Raw genomic sequence first — 15,413 nt, 5'->3', positions numbered from 1 at the left:
AGTGTTCAATCCGTTCTATTTTTCTTAGAGTCCAAATTAATTCCTTTGCATGTGGATATCTAGTTGTCCTAGCAGCCTTTGTTGATGAGACTATTCTTTCCCCGTTGGCATCCTTGTTGAAAATCAATTGACTATAAATGTGAGGGTTTATTTCTGGATTCTCAATTCTATTCCATTGATCTATATGTCTATCCTATGTCAATACTCCCTGTCACGATTACTATAATTTTGTAATAAGTTTTGAAATTAAGAAATATGTCCTCCAACTTTGTTCTTAATTTTCCATTTTCAAGATTTTTTTTGGTTATTCTGGCTCCCTCAAACTTCCAAATGAATATTAGGATTGGCTAGTCAGTTTCTGCAAAGATGCTAGCTGGGATTTTCATAGGAATTTTGTCGAATTTGTAGGTCAATTTGGGGAGTGTTGCCATTTTAACAATGTTCAGTCTCTTGATCCATGTACATGGGATGTCTTTCTATTTAGAGTTTTAATTTTTTTCAACAGCGTTTTGTGGTTTTCAGAGTATCAGTTTTATTTCTAAGTATTTTGTTATTTTTGATGCTATTATTAATTAGTTTTCTTAATTTCATTTTCTGATTGTTCATTTCAAGATATTTAGACATACACTTGATTTTGTATATTGATCTTGTTTCCTGCAACCTTGCAGAACTCATTTATTAGTTCTAATAGGTGTGTGTGTCTGTGTGTTCCTTAAGATTTTAAAATAGTTCTGGTCAAGATAGTAGAGTAGGTATATGCTGTGCTCGCCTCCTCTAACAACCATGTCAAAATTACAACTAAGCTACAGAATAGCCATCACTGGGAGTCACCTGAAGTCTAGCTGAACAGAAGTCCTACAACCGGGGATACACAGAAGAGGCCCTCTCGAGACTGTTAGGAGGGGCCGAGATGCGAAACAGGCTGATTCCACTCCCATGTCAGGCAGTTGAGAATTGGGAGAAATATCTCGGCTGCGGAGGTCCCCCAGAAGAGCGAGGGGTCTTGGCCCCATACCCAGGCTCCCCAGCCCAGGGTTCAGGCGCTGGGAAGAGAAGTTCTCACAACTTCTGGCTGTGAAAAACCAGCATAGATTGTGCCTGAGTGAGGCAGAGGGCTGAAGTTGTTGCAAACTTTCCTCTTAAAGGGTCCACATGCAGACTTAATGCTCATGCACTCACTTGCTCTGAGCTCCAGCACTAGGGCAGCAGCTTGAAAGGTGCCAGGGACATACAGGAAGGAATGGAGTTGTTTGACCTCAGGGCGAAAGCTGAGGCCCTGGAATGGCAGCTTTCTCCCCAACAAAGTGCTAGCAGTATCCATTGATCCTTTGTTGAGCCTTCCCCACTCACAGCATGCAGATGCAGATGGCCACCATATCTGAGTCTCCATCAGCTTGATTAACACAGATTGCTCTGCCAAGGGGATTCCCTGAGACCCCATCCCTCCCAACATGAGGGCCCACCCAAGTCACTTCCACTGGATTTTCCATACAAACGGCCTGTCTTGGCTCATGCTCTGGACTTTCTTAAAATCTCTCAAAGGTTCACAAATCCTAAACAAGCAGCATCTGTCCTCTGCATGCCACGTACCTCTTGCTGAGCAGCCCGAAGCCCAGCACTAGTGGCAGCCGGCCTTGGTTTGTGGCTTGGCCTCTCATGGCACTTCCAAGCCCAGTGTGAGTAGTGGTTATTTATGGACTGCATGGTGGCTCATGCCAGGTGGCCCTGGGAAGGGTATAGGCGGCAGCTGAACTTGGTTTGCAGCAGGTCCCCTCCCAAAAGGTTCTGGCCTGTACCCCTGGTAGCCGGCTTCAGTATGAGACTGAGTACTACCCAGGGTCACATCTGAGGATAACATACCCAAAGGGCAGACAGGGCAGGCACCAGAACCCTGCTAAAGAGAATCCTGCTCTGTAGGGTCAGCCCTTTCTCAACAACTCCTCCACTGGTCAAGGCCAATCATCACGACCAATCAGTCCAAGAGTCAAGCCCTCCTACTGACAAACAAACAGCAACCAAGGCTCAACTATAACAGGAGGGCACACACAACGCATATAAGGGACACACACAGAGCACCTGGCTCAGGTGACCAGGGAAGACTGTGCCACTGGGACCTACATCACACCTATATGAGGCCGGGAGACATAGCAGCCTTACCTAATACATAGAAACAAACACAAGTAGGCAGCCAAAATGGGAAGACAAAAAACATGTTCTAAATGAAAGAATAGAACAAAGCTCCAGAAAAATAATTAAACAAAGTAAGGACAAGCAACCTACCAGATACAGAGTTCAAAACACTTGTTATAAGGATGCTCAGTGAACTTCGGGGAAGATGAGATGAACTTGTGAGAACTTTAACAAAGAAATAGAAAACATAAAAGTGGAGGTAGAAAACATAAAAAGGAACCAGTTAGAAATGAAGACTACAATAAGTGAAATGAAGAAAATCTTAGGAGGAATTAACAGTAGATTAGACGAAGTGAAAGATCAAATCAGTGATTAAGAAGATGAGATAGCAGAAAACAGTCAGAACAGCAACAAGAAAAAAGAATTCAAAACAATGAGGATAGTTTAAGGGGCCTCTGGGACATCAAGCGTACCAACATTTGCATCATAGTGGTATCAGAAGGAGAAGGGAGAGAGCAAGAAATTGAAAACGTATTTCAAGAAATAAAGATTGAAAACTTCCCTAACCTAGTGAAGGATATAGACATACAAGCCCAGGAAGCACAGAGTCCCAAAGAAAATGAACCCAAAGAGGCCTACTCCAAGACACATCATAATTAAAATGCTAAAGGTTAAAGACAGAGAGAATCTTAAAAGCAGTTACCTACAAGAGAACTCTTATAAGACTGTCAGCTGATTTCTCAGCAGAAACTTTGTAGACCAGAAAGGATTGGCAGGAAATATTCAGTGATGAAAAGCAAAGACCTCCAACCAGGATTTTTCTACCTATCAAAGCTATCATTTTGAATCGAAGGACAGATAAAGAGCTTCCGAGACCAAGAAAAGCCAAAGGAGTTCATCATCACCAAGTCAGTCTTATAGAAAATGTTAGAGGAATTTCTTTAAGAAGTAGTAGAAAGAAAAAGAAAAAAATATATGAATAAAATGGCAATAACTACATATCTATCAAAAATTACTTCAAATGAAAAAGAATTAAATGCCTCAGTCAAAAGATAGGGTAGCTGAATGGATAAGAAAACAAGAGCCATACATATGCTGCCTACAAGGGACTCGCTTCAGATCAAAAGACAGACACAGACTGAAAGTAAAGGGATGAAAAAAGATGTTTTATGAAAATAGAAAGAAACAAAAAGCTGGGATAACCAGACTTATACCAGACAAAATAGACTTTAAAACAAAAGCTATAACAAGAAACAAAGAAGGACCAAGTTATCCTACTTCTGGGTATTTATCTGAAGAAACCCAAAACACTACTTCGAAGGAACATGTGAATCCATATGTTCTTACAGCATTATTTACAGTAGCCAAGATATGGAAGCATCCTGGGTGTCCATCAATGGATGAATGGATAAAGAAGAGGTGAGATATATATACAATGGAATATCAATGAGCCATAAAAAAGAATGAAATCTTGCTATCTGCAGCAGCATGGATGGTCCTAGAGGGTATTCTGCTGAGTGGAATAAGTCAGAGAAAGACAAATGTCATATGTGAAATCTAGAAAACAGGATAAACAACAGAAACGAGCACATAGATACAGAGAGTATTTTGATGGTTGTCAGATTGGGGGGTAGAAGGATGGGTGAAATGGGAAGGAGTTAAGAGGTACAAGTTGGTAGTTATAGAATAGTCATGGGGATGTAGAGTATAGCATGGGAAATATAATCAGTAGTATTATGATAACTGTGTGGTGTCAGATGGGTACTGGATTTATCGGGGTGATCACGTCATAAGTTATATAAATGTCTAATCAGTATGGTACACCTGAAACTAATATATTGTATGTCAACTATAATTGAAAAAAAATAAAAAAATTAATGAAAAATTTTAAATAGACAATATGTCACTTGCAAAGGGAAGTAGTTTTACTTCTTTCTTTCTAATTCGGATGCCTTTTATTTCATTTTCTTGCCTAATTGCCCTGACTAAAACTTCTAGAACAATATTAAATAGAACTGGCATTTTGAATAAAATTTTTGTCTTGTTCCTGATATTAGTGGGAAAGCATTTAGTCTTTAACCATTAAGTATGATGTTAGTTGTGGGGTTTTTGTAGATATTCTTTATCAGGTTGAGGGAGTTCCCTTTTATTCATAGTTTTTAGAGTGTTTTCATTACGAAGGGTTGCTGAATTTTGTCAAATGCTTTTTTTGTAATTATTCAGATAAACCAGTGCTGTTCAGATACATTTTTAGGTACTGATTGATGTTTTTTTTTTTTTAAATCATGGAAGTATCTACTTTTGACAAGACAGAAGTTTAATTTTATAACTCAAGTTTTAAGTTTGAGTAATCTAAAATTAATCCTTTAAAAAGGCATATGTGTACACTAGTTGCATATAAGTTATTTCCCTGTATCTTTGCCAACACTTGACACTATTGGAGTTTTGGGTTTCTATTACCAATCTGATATGTATGAAACAACCTCTTGTTTTAATTTCTTTTTCTCAGATCACTAGAGTGGTTGAACGTATTTTCTTGATTCTGCTTTTCTTTTCTGTGAATTGCCTGTTCAGTTTCATTTACTCATAACTTAGCAACAACCTGTGTCTGGCTAGATCCAGATTATTACTTTACAATGGCTTCACAATATTCCCCTATGATCATCAATGGCTGCTAAGACTGTTGGGTGAAAAGGACTGAGGGAAATCTGTAGTTTAAAAGAGACCTAAGAGAGATGTAGCATCCAGATGCAAGGTATGGCTTATGTTTGGATCTTGTCTTCAAAAGCGTTTATGAAAGAAGCAGAAAAATCTGAATGGTGACTAGATAGTCCCTATTGTTTCATTAAGGATTGGGAAATGGTGCTATTCTAACTCAATTAATCCTTTAGCATTTATTAGCAAAATTTTCTTATAGAAGAAAACTTCCCCCTCATCAATTGTTTGGTTACCCTAAGGTATAGTTTGTATAAGAACAGAGTAAGTGCTAGATTCTTCAATTTGCATACTTTTATAATTTCCAAGAGCTCTTTCTTATTCTTATACCCTCTCGCCACCCCTCTTCTTGTTAAAAATAGCATACTGTTCTGGTTTCATGGATACAATGACTTTTCTTTGGTCTCTGAGTATATTAATTATAGTTTTCATTTGTTCCCTGCTTTGTTTCCTCAGAGTCTGACTTTTTTCTTTTTTTTTTTTTTTGATAGTTTTGGTCTCTTTCAGGTTGGAGCTTCAAATGCCAGATAAACCTTAATTATCCCTTCGTGTTTTAAGAGTAAGGCATTAAAAAAGGAGGGCCAGAAACTTTGTGTGCCTGGATGTAGTTTATTGCGTATTGAGAACCCAGATTTCAGTACCCCACCGTCTTTGCTCAGAGACATTTGAGTTTTTCTAAAGAAAGATAGTCTCTTTGGGGATGGGGGGAGTGGAGTGGTGCATAAGCCTAGTTATCATGGGAATCTAGGTGGGCAGGAAGGGAAAGGGGCTGTCAGTATTGCTGTTTGGCATATAGATTTTCACTTCATTCCTCTCTTTTTGTTTGGCACCTAGCTGTGCCTGGTATCCCTTAGTCTAGAATCTCTCTTACTGAGTTTCTTCAAAAAAAACAAACTTCCTGTCTTCTGTGTTGGTGGGCAAGGAGGGCCACCTGGCTGCTCTGTGATGGTGCAGGGGACCTACTAGGGATGATACTAACTGGTGCTTTTAGACTTCCATTCATCCCCACTGTGTTTTCAGCCACACCCTCACCCCAATTCCCTAACTAATTACATAGTTTTCATAATATGGATCTATCATATTTACTTATCCACTATCTATTGATGGACATTTATCTTCCAGTTTTGAACTGTTACTAGTCGCGCTTCAATGAATATCTTTGTGCATGCCCGTTTATGTATATTCATTTGATTTTTAATAACAGGAAGCTCTCATTACAAAATTTTGTCATATTAAATGCCGCTAATAATTCTATTAAAAGTTATTTATTAGCTTTTAATTATGGAAATATCCAAGCATTAAAGTAGAATAGTATAATGAACTCCCATATACCTATCATTCAACTTTTAATAGTTATCAACATCAAGCTGATATTGTTCCATCTGACCCTTGTACTTCCCTTCAGCATTTGCACCATATTTTAAAGTAGATCAAAGCCTACATATCAGAATATCTCTAAAAGGTAGTTTTTAAAAGATCACATTTAAAAGTTACAAATTTTTTCTTAACAACAGTTAATTAGTGTTCACATTTCCCCAATTGTCTCATAAATATATTTTTATAGTTGGTCATTTCAATCAGAATGGAAACAAGGTTGTCTACATATTTACTCTTGGTCTAATATGTTTCTTAAGTTTCTATTATCTGTAACAGTTCTCCTTTTCTTTCTTTCCCCTTGCTATTTAGTTTTGAAGAAACAGTCATTTGTTTTAGAAAAAGTTTCCACATTTGGCTTTGGAGGTGGGGAGGAACTACATCTCCAGGGCATTGTTTAATATATGGTCTGTCCTCTTATTTTTAAAAGATACTACACTGAAAACCAATTGATTTAACTGAACTTGACTGAATTTAACAATAATTGTTTAACATAATGGAAATATTTTCCTTCCCTCTGCATAGTAAATGAGCAGAGGACAATATCTTGGGTGGGTACTTAGCAATAATTCAGTCTTTTATTTGGTGGTATTTTTTAGACAACTACTGTAGTCAAGAGTTAACTATTTGAAAGGGTTATTTTTCCCCCCTTCTTTTTTTGTCTCTTGCATCTTTACTCCAATAAGCAACAACCTCTAGGGATCTTTTTTTAAAACCTCGGAACTTGCCTTTTCAGAGTATCCATTTGTTTTCCTTCAGAACAGTGGGGCAGAACAGCCCCTATAAGCCATCTGGACTTGAAACCATTTTGCTTCATCACAAAGCTTATTCTTTTTAGATCCTGACATAAGTCTTTATTGTCTACTGCTTTTTTCTTTTTCTTTTTTTCTTTCTTTCTTTCTTTTTTTTTTTTTTTAAAGACAGTGTGTCCTTGCTCCCAGAAGAGTTCCATCTGAAGTTTCGTCAATGTTGTTGCTGGAGGATAGTTATTGAGAGCGGAGAGGGGTATCTAAGTGAAGAGGTGTTTTTCATACATGCTAAAAAGCCCATTCATGGGCTCCCCTACCTGTCCTTTTTGAGTATGTGTGTGTGGCTGTTTGGGGGAGGGAGGGAGGGGGGGAGATAGACAGACACATACACACACAGGAGTGGGGCCCATGGGAGATGTGCTCTCTTCAGCCAATGTACCTGAGGGATTTGGCTTCTCCTGTAAGGGGGTGGGGGTAACAGAATTTTCCAGATGAAGGATGGTTTCATAATTTGAAAAACTGCCCCTCCTGTCTTGATTTTGATATTGCTCTAACCTCATCATTTGCCAAATGTTATAGAAGATGACCAACCTTATAAAGTTAAGCCACCGACAAGAAGTTAAGTTACATGAAATCAATTATGAATGTCCATAGGCTTCTTATGAACATTTATTTACTTTTTTTTCCTCCTTCAAAATGTCTCTGGCTAAGGTAAAGCATCTAAAGTCTTATTAACTTTGCATAAAAGTAATGTGTTATATGCAAATTATATTAATAAAAGGAAACCTAATTGTATTGGGAACTCTGTTGTAAATACCTTTAAAATACAGGAAAAAATGAAGTCTGTAAAATGAATCTATTTGTATAGTCTTTCCATAGCCTTTTTGGAATGGAGCTGCACTTCTGTATCCTAGTCCTGAAATACATAACTCTTGTATGTCCTGTCATGGTATATAGAATGAATTATATATAATTAAAATGGAATTATCCCTTCACATTGATTTTCCTCTCCCTCAATATCTCATTTCAGAGATTGATTTTGATTAACTACACTTAAAAAAAATGACTGTTATCATTTTTGGTCAGATAAATGGTAATATTAATGCTTGATATGGCAAGCTTTTATGAATTAAGGCTCATGTTTCACTACTAGGCCCCCTTTGAAGAGGTATAGGCCTATAGTTTGTATTTTTTTTCTTCTCTTTATTATTTTAAAATATGTAAATAATCCACATTTATTGTTAAAAACAATAGCAATTTTGGACTACTTAAGAATAAGTCTATTAAAAAAAGATAAAATCACCTTAAATCCCACCACTGCCAAACAGCCATTACCAAACCTTTCCTTTTGCTTATCTCTTTATTCCTCCAGTTTATAAAAGTAGGCTTACATTATATATAATGTCTTGTATCAAAGCCCTTAAAGAATATGTGAAAAAAGTAACACTTTTTTTTTTATAACACTATTCATTCATTTTTAAGGACTTTGATCCACATTGCTAACCTTCAGGTAGTTTGTACCACTTAAACTCCCAAATAATGAGATACAAATTTTATAAATAAATATTCCATCTGTGCACTCAAATACCTCACAGGTAGCTCACCTTGATATTAAAAATCAATTCTCTTATATTGCCCATACCTCCCCCATCTGTTTATCCTAGATAAGCTACACTACCATCTCACCATTGGTCAAACCACCAGAAATCTATACTTTTTCTTGACTTTTCCTTTTCTCTTCTCCCTTACATTCATTCAGTCATAACCCTGTTTATTTTACCTACAAAATATTTTGAATTTATCCTCGTCTCTCCATTCTCACTGTGACTGTTCATAATCACCTCTCATGACGGTTCATAATCACCTCTCATTTGGACTACTTTGGTAACCTTTGGTCTACCTTCAAATAATTTTGTTCCCTTTCCAATCCTACCCCCTTTGCATTCCCCATGTCCTTGCAGACTAAGCTTTTCAAAGTATGAGTGGAGTTCAGCATCTTTAATATGATCCATTATCCTTCAGGGCCCTGTATTAGTTGGTCTTTGTCTATTTTCCAGCCTCATCTCAGGCCATTCTCTTTCCCTTGTCTCTAGGCTTGGCCATTCTGGACCTCCTTGGTTTCTTTCAGACTCTCTTTGTTTCATGAACTTTTAGGTCTCAGTTTAAATGTCACAGGAATGTATTCCTAATATCAAGTCTCTAATATCAAGTTAGTTCCCTATTAATATACTTTTTTGATCTATTGTACTATTTCTTATGCTTACAGTGTGTTTTGCGTTGTGTGTGAACTTGAACTATGTGATTTTTAAAAGTCTCGTTTTGTATTTAGAGGTTGAAATGCTAACTCCTCATTTTAGAACGTCTTGTAAGAATAATGTCATATACAAGCCTGAGGCTGAGTTGTAAACCAAAGTTGTACTGTAATCCCATGTTGGTGTCACTCAGGCAATAACAGAAATACCAGCCATCTCTTAGTTGCATTAATCTCAAATTAGGTGACTGGTGAATTATTTGAGATCTTTACACATTTATCTTTTGTCAGTCACCCACGTTTAATGTCTGTTTTCTTCTGCTAAATTTCAAGCAATGACTTCTTTTTAAAGTTGATTCAGTCACTTATTTCTATGTTTCTATTGTGTCCTATACTTGCTTCCATTATAGTACTTAGCTTGTTATAATGTTGACTGTTTACTGTATTTCTCTGATGGCTATCAAGAAGAAAGTTCTTGGATTGAGTGTATAGACAGATTTTTAGTTTTATTTTGAATGTTATTTAATTTGAGTAAATCTTATGAATGGCATTATTTAATAGTTTGTAACAAATATCTTTATTCTGCCTAACTCCTTATTTTGTTCTTCTGCTGACATTTATAAATAGGTGTGTGGTTTTATTTGTGACAATTTTTTTCTTTGACTAGGATGTGATAGAATGGATATGTTCCTATTTTCATGTTATCTCAATTAGTTTGTGTAAATAGAAAGCAGATTGTTTCTTTGAAGAAAATGAAGACTGTAAAACATAAGTAGGATTCTGTCATGTTTGTAGTCTACAAAGCTAGTAACGAGGTTCAGCAGTACTAGTCTACCTAGGATCTCTGAGCATATCGCCTGTTGCCTAATAATGTTCTCCTGTAGTTATGAAAGGGTTAGGTATAGAAAAAAGAATCAGTTCTCATTACCTCTCTTATATTCTACTCTCCTACCTCCGCCCAAGAAAAATGACTCTTGTTAGGTCCATGGATTCAAATCTCTTTCTGCCAAGAGCCCCATTTTAACATCTGATTGAATTTCATGGCACCTTCTCTATTTTTATTCCAGTTTTCTTTTTCGTAAATTCTTATATCAATGTTTCTTACTTTCACATTATTGCTAAGTGTCATAGAACTAGGCCGTTTTCTGAAGTTTTTTGGACTTATCATCAGTGGTCTGTTTTATGAGCTAGCTACTCTAGCATATGGCAACTTCTGTTCCAAGGTTATGTTTATGATCAGCGATATTTCACAAAACAATTTCCCCAAAATAGAATATTGACATATTTTTCTTGGGTAACAATTTAGAAAATTTCAATTATTTGTTAGTTTTTCTTGATTATTCTTTGAAAGCTATTTAGAAGTATTTATCTTACTAGGCTTTCATTGCTCTGTATGATCTATTAACATGTCTTATTGGAACTGAGGAATATTTTGTTGTGTAGTAATGATTAGGTGGCAGCTGTACATTTCCCAGCCAAGGTTTAGTACACATTTAATATGAGGATTTTCAAGAGCAGAGAGATTTAAAAAAAATGTTTTAAAAATTCAACATTTACTTGGGAGTGGGAGTGTGTAGAGTATAATATTCTATAATAGCTTTATGATCCTGATTATTTTTTCCTGTTTTTCTTTTTGTATTTTTCTTGTAATCCTGATGATGTTTTTTAAAAATAATAAAGGTGAATTTTCCATGTTATAATCACAAAATTAAAACTAGTATTTAAAAGTGGAACAGTATTAAAATATTACAGACCAAAAAAATATCAGTATTTACAGGTTTTTATAAATTAGGGGAAATCAAATTTCTTGTTTTATTTGAAGATGCACTAAAATTGAATGCATAGTTCTGTGTTTCATAAATACCTTCTTGAGGAAAAGATCCATTTTCATAAGAATCTCAAAAGAGTTCATGAATCCTAAAAGCTTAAAATTCACTTAGACTAAGAAGGGAAAAACATACCCTTATGAGAGATGACAGTTCGTTTTGTAGTCTCTAAGTTTATTTTAAATTGCTAGAAGGAAAGGCTTAGGATTATATATTTGCTCTGGAATATTTTCATTATTGCCAGGCCTTTCCTGTGAAGGGAAATGGCAGAAACAAGAGATTTCCATTTAGCGATAAATAGCTCTGCCCATCCAAGAATTGTCATACAATTTTGGAAAAAAATTTCTCTTCCTTTTGCTATATTTGCTTAAGATAATATAGATATTGAGGCCCCAGTAGTTGTGATAAAATGTGAAAAATTCTGAAGCTTGAATCATCTAGATAGGTCCAAGTAATGATTATAAACATAATAGTAGTGACTGCTAAAAAGTTATAGATTATTCATGCCCTTTTGTAGCCAAACTGGGTTGCCAAGAAACAAAGTAGACATGAAGCTGTGTGTCCATATGATATTTCTTCTCTCAGTTAGAAGGGAGTTCTGAATAGGCAGAATAGTGGTAAAGTTGTTCCCCCCCACCCAGGTTTATTGAGAAATAACTGACATATAACATTGTGTGAGTTTAAGGTGTGCAGTGTAATGATTTGATATATGTATATAATGCAAATTATCACCAAATAAGGTTAGTTAACACATCCATCACTTCACATAGTTACAAAAATTTTTTTTTGTAGTGAGAACTTTTAAAATCTATTGTCTTGACAACTTTCAGGTATACAGTGCAGTAATATTGTTAACTATAGTCACCATGCTGCTGTACTTTACATCCCTAGAACTTACTGATTTTATAACTGCAAATTTGTACTCTTAGATCACTTTCACCCATTTCCCCTATCCCCACACCTTACCCCTGTTAGTGGTAAAGTTTTTTGTTGGTTTAGTCACACTGTATTTTAACTGTCATTTGGTAAACATCTGCTGTATGTTCTTTAAAACATTTTATTCATAACACAACAGAAGCTTAAAATAAGAATTTCTAGTTACTTACCCAGATATAGTAGTTTAGTTAGCCACAGGATCATTTTCAAAGCAAGACAAAAAAAATTACATTTTCTTATTATTTCTGAGTTTGTAGCCAGTGACTACCCTTGGAAGACAGGGATAGCGCCGTGCTTACAGTCATGTTCCACTTCCTGGCACATCGCAAGTAGCCACAGGCATTTCTTGAATGAATAAAAGATTTGTTCGAAAGATTTGTCAAGGTTACCTCTTTTCTTACATTTATCATAACCTTTACTCCTACATATAGTAATTTTAGATTAATATTCTGGAAAAATACACAATGGCTATTTGAGGCTTCTAAGAGCCTCACAAATAGGAAATATCTTCATAAAAAAGTATAGGGCAGGCTTGTGGAAGGACTAAAGGGGTTCCTGAGCTCCTGAGAAAAATAGGTAGAATTTGAGTTGGGTGTGGGCATTTTTTTCTGGGGAAACATAGTTCATGGACTATCAAATTCCCAAATGGGTCTGTGGATCCCCAAAAGATTGAGAACCAATGTTTCTAAGTATCCTTTGGTGGATGATTGGATAAAGATGTCCATTTATACAATGGAATACCACTCAGTCATAAAAAGATGAAATGTTGCCATTTGCGACAACATGGATTTGTTACCGCTGGGATGATCTGAACTTCTGTGTTGCCCCAGCTTCATGGAGGCGGTCTTTGGTTCTTCCCCAGCGATGCAGTAAAAAATTACAGGTCAGTGAGATTTAGAAAAAGTAATAAGATTTATTGAAAGTACATTTTTAGAAGGAAATGGGCCATGCGAAGGAAGGCTACAGCCCTGTGGAATCTGGGAAGTGAAAAGAAAAGAGAGAAAAACAAAGTATGCTCTAAGGGGAGAGCAGGTTTTCAGTGAAGAGAACTGTAACAATGCAGAAGTGGGAAGATCTGTTTTTATTTGGGCCATGATGGGAGGGTTTAAGGGCCAAACTAGATGATCCATATGTGAGGTCATTTTGACTGACAATTGGCTGCTATATAACCGTTTGCCTACTGTGCATGTGCTTACCCGAATAAAATATTTGTTTTAAGAATTTGCCCAGTTTGCAAGTTTGTAAATCTTAATAGTCTGTTATAATAAGTAAGATTCATAAATTTCCGGGCATGGGTATGCTATTATAATGATGGTATAATGAGGTTGAGGTTGTGGGCAGGTTGGGGTAGTACTTTTTGCGCACGCATTTGTGGCTGATTTAAGCTAGCAGCTTTCATGGCCTTCTTACCTTTGGATTTGGGATAATTGATAACCCTGAAAGGTGAGACATTTCTGAGCGATCTTTAAGGAAGGTCGGCAAAGGAGGTTTCTATTGTTACAGAGCTGGGCCCTTTACTCTTTAAGATCAATCCGTTAGGTAGTTAAGCAGGTATGAGCCACAGGAGTCGCTCCTGTCGCTCATACCTGCTTAACTACCTAACAGATTGATCTTAAAGAATATTATGCTAAGTGAAATAAGTCAGATGAAAAGGACAAGAACCTTATGATTTCAGTCATGTGGGATAGAAAACAAAAGAAATAAACAAAACACAAATAAGACCCTTAAGCTCTGTAGATATAGACAACAGAATGGTGGTTACTGGAGGAGAAGCAGGATAGGGGGAGGATAAAGAGGGTCAAATATATGGTGATGGACTAGACTTTGGGTGGTGAACACAAAATAGAGTGTACAGATGTTATAAAGTTGTACACCTGAAATTTGTATAATGATATTAACCAGTGTTATCACAATAAATTTAATTTAAAAAAAGAACCAGTGTTTCAGAAGTTGTAGGTTCTAGCTTCATAGATAAGAAAAACATTGGCTAAGACATAAGGAAATCATATGGCTCTTGAGGGAATGTAGAAGATATATTATGATACTTGTTTCTTATGATAGAAACCAACTCAAACCAGCTTATGTAAAATAGGAATTTATTGGTTTATGTAACTGAAAAAATAAACAAAAACAACTGGGAATGCTGGCTCCAGGAACTACTATTGAATCTAGGACTCAAATTGTATCATTAATTAGGGTTTTATTCCCCTTTGCTCTTTGTTTCCTTTTATATTGGCTTTGTTTTCAGGCATGTTCTTTCCATTTGTTGGAAAAAGATGTCTGTCCGCAATTTAAGCCTTCTAGGTTCTTGGAGTTTGTGATTCCAGTAGAAGAGAGGTATGTAGTAGCAGTCTTTCTAATAATTGGTAGATGTTCCAGAGAGGACTCTGACTGGTCTGGTTCAAGTCATGTGCTCACCTTTGGGAGATGGAGTCCTCACCAGTTGATTTGCATGGGTTAAATAGAGTTATCATGAAACTGGGGAAAAGAAATTCCTCAGAGGAAGGCAATGTTTGCAGACAAACAATGTGCACCTCCAGTACTTGAAATATTTCGGGACAGATAGAGTATGTAATAGACAAAAAAATTAAAATTAGGATGGATTTAGTGCTCTCTAAGTTTTTTTGCGAACTCTATGTTTTTCTATATGGGTACCAGATTTTTACTCTGAAAGTTTTTTTCATGTTTATTCATTTGTTTAACAAATATTTGAACACCTGCTCTGTGCCACCATTTTTCTTTGCACTGGTAATACCACAGCAAACAAAACCAAAAATCTCTGCCCTCATGGAGCCTGCATTCTAGTGAGGAAAGGCAGGTAAGTAAGATAAATTACTGAAATACATAGTATGTTAGATGAGGATGAGTGCTGTAGAGAGAAAAAAAAACAGGGAGAGAGGTCGGGAATGGGTAGTACAGTTTTAGATACAGTGGGCAAGGAAAGCCTTAGTAAGAAGGTGACACACAAAGACTTTTAAGGATATGAGGAGGGAGTGAGCCATTTAGATGGCCGGAGGAACTGCAGGGAGGCTTGAATCAGAGTATGCGAAGGAGTCAGGGAGAGGATGAGGAAAAGTATTAAGAGGATGATATCAAAGAAGAGAGTGGTAGATTGCGTGGGTCCTGGGAAGCTGTCGTAAGGACTTTGGGAGAATGTAAGCAATCAGAAGATTTTGAGCAGAGGGGTAAACTGATCTTACTTTTTAAAGGGCTGCCCTAACAATTGCATTTAAGAATGCATTGTAGAAGGAAGGGCAGGTGCGGAAATAAGGAAACCAGTTAGGAGGCTATTGCTATTGAATTAATCTAGGCCATAGATAATGGTAGCACAGACCAAGGTGGTGGTAGAGATGAGGAAAAGTGGTTGGACCTGAAGATAGATTGGATATGATTGGATAGGTATTAGAGAAAAAGAAGAGTCAAAGCTGACTC

At 36.5% G+C, this 15,413-nt stretch overlaps 1 protein-coding gene across 4 annotated transcripts in view; it reads left to right on the top strand.

The window, feature by feature from the left end:
- Window positions 1-15,413, top strand: part of SPAG9 (sperm associated antigen 9) — a 114,534-nt gene that overhangs the window by 12,023 nt on the left and 87,098 nt on the right. The window lies entirely within an intron of this gene.

This window comes from Pteropus medius, unplaced genomic scaffold (genome assembly GCF_902729225.1).
Source record: "Pteropus medius unplaced genomic scaffold, Ma_sr-lr_union100, whole genome shotgun sequence".
NCBI classification, from domain to species: domain Eukaryota; kingdom Metazoa; phylum Chordata; class Mammalia; order Chiroptera; family Pteropodidae; genus Pteropus; species Pteropus medius.
This window is presented reverse-complemented; position numbering and strand designations above follow the sequence as displayed.